The 8,119-nt window shown below is 38.9% G+C and overlaps 1 non-coding gene across 1 annotated transcript; it reads right to left on the bottom strand.

Moving 5' to 3' along the window:
• Window positions 1-3,634: 3,634 nt before the first annotated feature.
• LOC147948293 (small nucleolar RNA R71) lies at window positions 3,635-3,741 on the bottom strand. The gene has a single exon (XR_015585913.1). It is a non-coding gene; the product is annotated as a small nucleolar RNA R71 (small nucleolar RNA).
• Window positions 3,742-8,119: the final 4,378 nt, after the last annotated feature.

Raw genomic sequence — 8,119 nt, forward strand, 5'->3', positions numbered from 1 at the left:
GTGTTTTCATCATTCATCGCTTATTATTGTAAAGTACATGTTAAAAGGACAACCCCTGTAACAAAATTTAAATGTCGGAAACATATATCAATATGAAACAAATGAAATGCTTATATTTAAGTTCAAAGATTCTTATAAATATCTAATAGGCATAATCCAGTATGCTTTCTAAGATATAACCTACAGGTTTTTTAAAACCTCTTTGAATACTACATTCATTGTCCTCTTCTGCGGTTTCCCATCTTTGTCAAGAATAAGGATCTTTAATCCTTTCTTAGAAGTCACTCTAGAGATAGCAACATACAGCTGCCTATGAAAGAAACATGGTCTGGTATGTACATCTTGAATGCATGGTTCGTACCCCTGTTCTTTCCCAAAGATTTTGTGAGCTGGAAATTCTCGATTATTCTCCCTCTCCCGCCGCAATGAATCTGTAAAACTTGTTAACCAAATTATTTTTGATTGTTGCATGAATCAGAGTCCCCTATATGAACAACACGTAAAACACAGGAAGTATCAATATATAAATATTATAGTAGAGTTATGACAAATAATTTTAAAACTATCAGTAAAATACACTTACATCAACATCTGCGAGTATCATCTCCAATGTTTCTCCTGATAAACTCGTGTACTGCCTCCAAATGTGGACAATCTTGACTTGTATCTTCCAAGTCGTCTTGAAAGGCTTGTGAAATCATTGTGAGCAACCATTTTGTTTTTTTTTTGGAATGATAGGTTTCTTGCTTGAAGTATTGGATATGTGTAAGTCGTTCATTATTCACTCTGCTTTTATAGAAGGTGTGGGATGTTCTAGAGAATATACCATGGTATTGAAGATTTGATTGTATTATCTATGAAGATTTGGTAAGTAGCTAAAATTTAGTAAACAAAATATTGTTTAGGTGATTTCGATTTGTTATTATTTATTAGGAAGAATCAAAAAGAAGCTGATATTGTAAGATTATGTTTACTGTTTGATATTGTGAAGATTTTCTCTTAAATAATCGAAGCTAATTTTGGGGAGTTGATTTCTTTAGAATGGTTATGGTTATGGTAGGTATTGATGTTCATATATTTTACCTTGTTTTCCTTTAGTTTATTCACATCTTTTGCATCTTTTGCTATCCATTTAGGCCATTATTGTGTAGCTTTAGCACTAATCATGCATTAGAGTTTAGTTGCATTGCATTTGCATCTTTTCATGCATAAACAGGTGATTTTGGAGCTTAAGGAGCATGGAAGCAATGGAGGAGAGATGTGAAGCAATCATGAGGAGGAAGCAAGGGAGTTAAGGCTGAAACAACAAGGTCAGGAGTCCAACTCGACCGCACACTCGACCAGACACTCGACCGTGTGCTGAGGAGGACTCGACCGAGTGGAGATTGCACGTGAGAAGCCAGCTCGACCCCTAGCTCGACCGAGCACAGGTCGAGTTGACCGAGCCGTTGACTACTTTGACTTTTTCTATTTTTAGGGCTTCCACCTTCCCACCTATATAAGGCCTTGTACCTGCAGCCACCAAAAGAGTCCAGCTTTTAGATATTCTCAAAAACCTAGTTTTTACCTTTTTTAGATTTATTCCTTTTGCATTTTATTTTTAAGATCTTGTACCTTCTTAAGAAAGAAGACTAGATTCTTATATTTTGTTGGTTCTATAACTTTCAAGATATTGAGAATTTGAGTTTGGTCCTTTGATTAATATTGAAGATCTTTGTTTCATCTTTCTAATAATGCAAGTTTCAACATTTTCTGGGTTTTTGATTTGTTTCATCATGTCTTGTTGTGAGTAGTCTTCTTAGGATCTTGAGGATGGGTTAGGAGGAATTGATCTTGTGGTTTATGTGAATTGGTCAAGCTTGATTGTTGTAGATCTCTTCTAGGCTAGATGTTCTTAATGCTGATCCTGAACTGAGAGGTTAGGATCTGATTTCAAGCTTCTTAGCATCACACCAATGTTTAAGAAGCATAGATAAGACTAGATCTAGAGCTTACCATTAGGCTTGCTAAGAGATTAGAGGTCTTGTTTGGTTTGAGATGTATTGCTTAATGCCTGCTTGTGTAGATTCTTTACTGTGTGAGAACAAGTCTAGAATTGCATAGGTTTGATTGTTTCTTGACCATGAGAGTGGGAGAAACTTGTCTTAGATTCATATGTCTAGAGGTTAGCTCAAAATTTGCTTGAGATTTGTTGACCAAGTTAGATAACCACAATGATTAGTTCATCCCATGAATCCATCCTCAGGAACCTTCTTTGTTTATTGAAATCTTAGTCTTAATCCTGTTGCTTGCTTGTTGTTTGATTGGTTTTAGCATTGCTCTGTTTTTATTGTGTTGCTCTGTTTTCCGGATTTAACCAGCTCGACCTCTCACTCGACCTACACTCGGTCGAGTGCTTGCTCGAGTTCATCCCCAGAACTCTGGTTTATGATTTGTGATTGTCTTGTTTCATTCCTGTTTCATTCTAGTTGCATTCATTTAGCTTACAGTTCATTGTTTGTCTTGCATTAGTTCATTAGTTGTAGTTCCTATTTCTGTTCTTGCTTCATTACTGTTTCAATCATTCAGTTTCATTTGCATTTAGTTCTTGGTTCTTGTGGTTTATTTTCTGCATTTTGCATTTTCATCTTAGGATTGTTAGTGACAAGCAATCTTTACATTTGTCTTAACTTAGATTCATATGCACATCTTAAGTGTTCACAAACACTCATTTAGGATTGATACCTCTTGTACTGCAATAGCATAAGGGGAATTAAAACACCCATCCATCATTCCATTCATATCTCACCATTGCATCATCATCATCATTCACCACAACAGAAACCTTGTTTCAATTTGGAGCCGTTGCCCATTTGAGTGTGTTTTTGTGACATTTAGGATCCATATTCGTCTAAGATTAAGTTCGTTTATACACTTGAATCTTCTGTTTCTGGGTTGAAGTTCCATTTCAGGTACCACTCGACCAGACACTCGACCACCCCTCGACCGAGTAGTGATCGAGCACCTTCTCGAGCCAGACGCCGGATCTCTATAACCATCAGTTTCCAGTCGACTTGATCACCAACAAGAGCCTGTGCTCAGTCGTGTGTCTGGCAAAAATCGTTTGTGTTTGTTGATGCACACAAGGTCTAAAGGAAAGGACCATCTTCTCAAGCATATTGACAACATCCACAAGGTGACAAAGGGTTTGGGAACTAAGCAAAGGAGAGTTGTTCAGGAACAACAAGAGGTTATAGTAGCAATGGATCATCAGGATCAGGTTCAGAGACCAAGGAACATTGGTGCTGGAGATGCACCCAACACTCACAACCAAAGGGCTGGAATTGTGCCTCCAACTGTTGCCAACAACAACTTTGAGATCAAGAGTGGCTTAATCTCCATAATTCAAGCCAACAAGTTTCATGGGCTGCCAATGGAGGATCCACTTGATCACCTTGATGAGTTTGACAGGAAATGCAGCCTTACAAGGATCAATGGTGTAAGTGAGGGTGGTTTTAAGCTGAGGTTGTTCCCTTTCTCACTTGGGGACAAGACTCATTTATGGGAAAAGACTCTCCCCACTGGTGCAATCACTACTTGGGATGCATGCAAGAAGGCTTTCTTAGCCAAATTCTTCTCCAATGCTAGGACAGCAAGGCTGAGGAATGACATCTCTGGATTTGCTCAAAGGAGTAATGAGACCTTTTGTGAAGCATGGGAGAGATTCAAAGGATATCAGACTCAATGTCCTCATCATGGTTTCAGCAATGAGTCACTCTTGAGTACCTTGTATAGAGGAGTGCTTCCAAAGATAAGGATGTTGCTTGACACAGCTTCTAATGGCAACTTCCTCAACAAGAATATGGAAGAAGGCTGCGAATTAGTTGAGAATCTTGCTCAGTCAGATGGCAACTATAATGAGGACTATGATAGGACCATAAGGAGCTCTTCAACTGATCAAGAGGACAAATATAAGAAGGACTTGAAGATGGTCAATGAGAAACTTGACAAGATTCTTCTTAGCCAGTCCAAGTCTATTCATTTCATTGGTGAAGAAGAAGAAGCACAAGTTCAAGAGGGGGAGACTGAGTTTGCTGAGTTATGCTACATGCAAAATCAAGGAGGATTCAAAGGCTACAACCAAGGGGGTTTCAAGAACAACAATCTCTCTTATAGGAGTACCAATGTGGCTAATCCTCAAGACCAAGTCTATCCACCTCAACAGCCCCAACAGCAACAAACCTACATCCCCAAACAACAACATCAAGTGTTTCAACCTCAGTTGTGTCCCCCACCAGGGTTTCAGACTAACCAAGGCCAAGAACAAGACTTAAGATTTATGATGCAACAATTGTTGATTGGGCAAACACAAGGTAAGATTGAGGAAGCCAAGCAGTTTGCTGAGTTGAACCAAAGGTTAACATCACAGTACAATGATCTAATATGAAGTTTGAGGGTCTTAATTCAAGAGTAAAGTATATGGAGGGTAACATAGCATCTACTTCAGCTCCAAAACCCAACCAACTCCCTGGAAAAGCTGTTCAAAATCCAAGGGAGTTCACAGCCAAAGCCATTCAATTTCAAGAGGAAGAAGTCACTGAGGACAGTGAAGTCCAAGTTTGGGGGAATTCATTAGTTACTGAAGCCCCAAGTGACATCTGTGCAAAGCAACAGGAGCTCGTAGGAGAACTCGACCAGGAACTCGAGCAGCCACTCGACTGAGTGCATGCTCGAGTGGTCGATCGAGCTGGGGACTCCGAAGCTGTCAAGCCTGCTAAGTACATTCCTCCTGCTTACAAGCCTCCACTACCATTCCCTGGGCGTTTCAAAGCACAGAGGATCAAGGAGTTAAGGGAAATCATTGAGAAAAAGGAGATGTTGGCTAAGCAACAAGAGGAAGAAAGGGTTTTGAAGGAAGAAGCTTTGGTTGAGAAAAAAGAAGAAGTGATGGCTATTCAAGAGATCATCATTGCTTACCAAGAAGAGGAGAGATGACCTGCCTTGGAACAGTATGAACCATATCCTCTCTATAGAAATTTTTTGCTTGATTTGTCAGTAAAGAAGGCTCAAGCTCAAGATGAGAAGGATCTTGAAAACCTTGGAGGAGTGATCATTCCACTTAAGCTTAAGGACCCAGGGCCATTCTACCTGCCTTGCACAATCAGTTACCTCCACTACAATCAATGCCTTTGTGATTTGGAAGCTTCAACAAGTGTGATGCCATACTCCCTAGCTCAAAAGCTTGGGAGAACTGATTTCAAATCCACTAAACTCCATGTGTGCCTAGCTGATGGGACAAATAGAGAGGTAGTTGGAAGGTTGGAGAATGTCCCACTCAAGATAGGGAAGGCAAGGGTTCATACTGATTTTGTGGTCATAGAGATGGACAAGGAGCCTGAAGATCCAATTTTGTTAGGGAGGCCATTTTTAGCCACTGTTAGAGCAGTAATAGATGTTAGAGAAGGTCTTGTGACCTTGAACATTGCTGAGGATACAGTCATGAAGTTCAACATCTATAATCCAACCAACCTGCCTACCATTGATGATCAACCCTTCACTATCAAGGAGAAAGTTGATCATGAGGTTTTCAAGGATAAAGACCCTAAGGCTGAGCTCCCACTTCAAGAAGATTCTGTTGAGAAGCTTAAGAGGTCAGTTCAAGAGCTGTCTAGTATGGTTGAGGATCTCCAAGTCAAGCTGAACAAGAGGTCTTTGAGGAAAGCAAGACCTAGGCTCAAATTTTAGAAGAAATATGGTTTGAGTGCTAAGGGTGAGGTGATCAAGGATCAACTTCACAGTGACCAAGAGGTTCCAGGGAGGATTTCATCACCTCCTTGGTATCTAAACCAAAGTTAAGAAGGAAACCAAAGTCAAGCTTAGTGACTATAAACAAGCTCACTAGGGAGGAAGTCCCTAAGGTATCTTTGTATATATTGCTTTGGAATTTTGGTATTTTGATTTTTGCTTTAGTGTTTTCGTGGTCAGGGAAGCAAAGGAGTCTGAATAGAAGAGGAAGGGATAGGTAATGGACAACCGCGGTCCAGCTCGACCCCCCCACTCGGACACGCACTCGACCGAGTCACGGTCGATCGCCATCGTCGAGCTGCCCCAAAGTCCTTCTCTAAGCAACCAGCCTGACCCCAACTACTCCTATGACAGCATGCAGATGGATGTGGACAACTTCTTCCACAACCCCTAAGGTACCATCATCACCTTCACTTGTAAATGTCATTGCATTTCATATTGTGTTTTGTTGTTTTTGATCTTGAATCCTCAATCCAATTTCTTTCACACAGAGGACTGTGTGATTTAAGTTTGGGGGAGGGTTTGAGATAGCATTTGATTTTGTGTTTTGTGTTCTTATTTCAAATTTTTATCATCATCATGTTAGCACTTGCATAAGCATCTAAGGCATAGAAAAACCATAAAAATTTGAAAAATTTTGAAAAAAATATTCATAAAAAAAAAGAGTGTTCATGTAGTTTGCATTGCATATTAGGATCTTGTTTAGCATGTTTCATGTAGAATTGTATGATATTTGCATTAGAGATCTATGATGAGTATTTCCTTGTTAGCTTGCTTCATTCACTAGACTAGGATCAATGCCCAAGTTATTAGTACTTTGATGCTAGTTGAGTAGTTAGAAACATAAGATTTAACCAAGCATTGAATTCTTGCATTGCATTTGGTCTAAATTGAAGCATGTTGAGATTTGAAACCATTTCCTATTTATAAGAACCTAATATTGACTTTTAATTATCAATGTGTGCATTGTTTTAAACTCATGGATGCCATGTACATATTTGGATCATCTTTCTCCTTTTGCCACTCTTGTTGATCCAAGTAGCTGATTTCACTTTTAAATCAGTTTCCCCACCCCCAACCAAATCTTCTTTCAAGCCATGTTTATTCTTGTGTGTGTGAGGCCTATTTTTGGGATTGAGCTTGGTAGAAAGTGTTAGGTTTGAACTGACAAGAGTAAGACCTTGTGTAGTTCTAGTTTGCATTTTTCAAACTAGATAGGACTAGGTGGTTCACTTGTTGGGTTTGAGACTTGGCTGTTATGAAAAGAAAAGAAAGAAAAGAGAAAGAAAAAGGGTAGAGTCTTTAAAAAGGAGATTGTGTTTAAGCAAAGTCTAGTGAAAGGATGGGAAGAAAAGTGTTGTTTAAGATGGTTCTAGTTAAGTAAAAGAAAAGAAAGAAAAGAAAAGTTTAGCAAAATGCTTATATGTCTTAAGAATAAGAAGAAAAGAGAACCATAGCAAATAAGTAAGAATCCCCCATCCCACTAGAAAGATAAAATAAGAAAGCATCTCCTAAGACTTGAAAACCAAAAGAGAAAAGGGTTAAAGAGAAAAGAAGAAGTAAAGGGTAGCACTAGGATCATTTGGGTTTAGATTGCTAGGATAAACACTTTGGGTACCTTTGGGTAGACAAGGTTTTATTCTTGTATGAGTTTAGGTGTTCTTACCTTTATCATTCTTCTAAAGCTCAATCCATTTTCATGAGAGAACCTTGATATTGATAAGCCCCACTCTAAACAGAGACCATCATTGTCTCAAAACCCTTTATTATCAAGCCAAATGAGTTTAAGCATTGCATAGATTTGATCCATGTTCTTGTTTAATGAATGTTAAAGGAAATGGTTGATTTGAATGCATGTGGATGTCTTAGGCTCAAATCAATAAAGGTTGTGAAATGCTTGTCTAAAGTCTTTAATTCCAGCTCATTCAACTTGCATCTTAGTATTAGTAACTTGGACATTGATTCTAGATGGTCTATTTGCAAGCTTTAGGAGCTGAGATCCCACTTTCAAACCTCACTTACCTTCTTATGTCTTACTTATTTACTTGAGGGCAAGCAAAGACTAAGTTTGGGGGTGTTGATGTTCATATATTTTACCTTGTTTTCCTTTAGTTTATTCACATCTTTTGCATCTTTTGCTATCCATTTAGGCCATTATTGTGTAGCTTTAGCACTAATCATGCATTAGAGTTTAGTTGCATTGCATTTGCATCTTTTCATGCATAAACAGGTGATTTTGGAGCTTAAGGAGCATGGAAGCAATGAAGGAGAGATGTGAAGCAATCATGAGGAGGAAGCAAGGGAGTTAAGGCTGAAACAACAAGGTCCGGAGTCC

Source organism: Camelina sativa, chromosome 2 (assembly GCF_030686135.1).
Source record: "Camelina sativa cultivar CO46 ecotype springtype chromosome 2, ASM3068613v1".
Taxonomy (NCBI): Eukaryota; Viridiplantae; Streptophyta; class Magnoliopsida; order Brassicales; family Brassicaceae; genus Camelina; species Camelina sativa.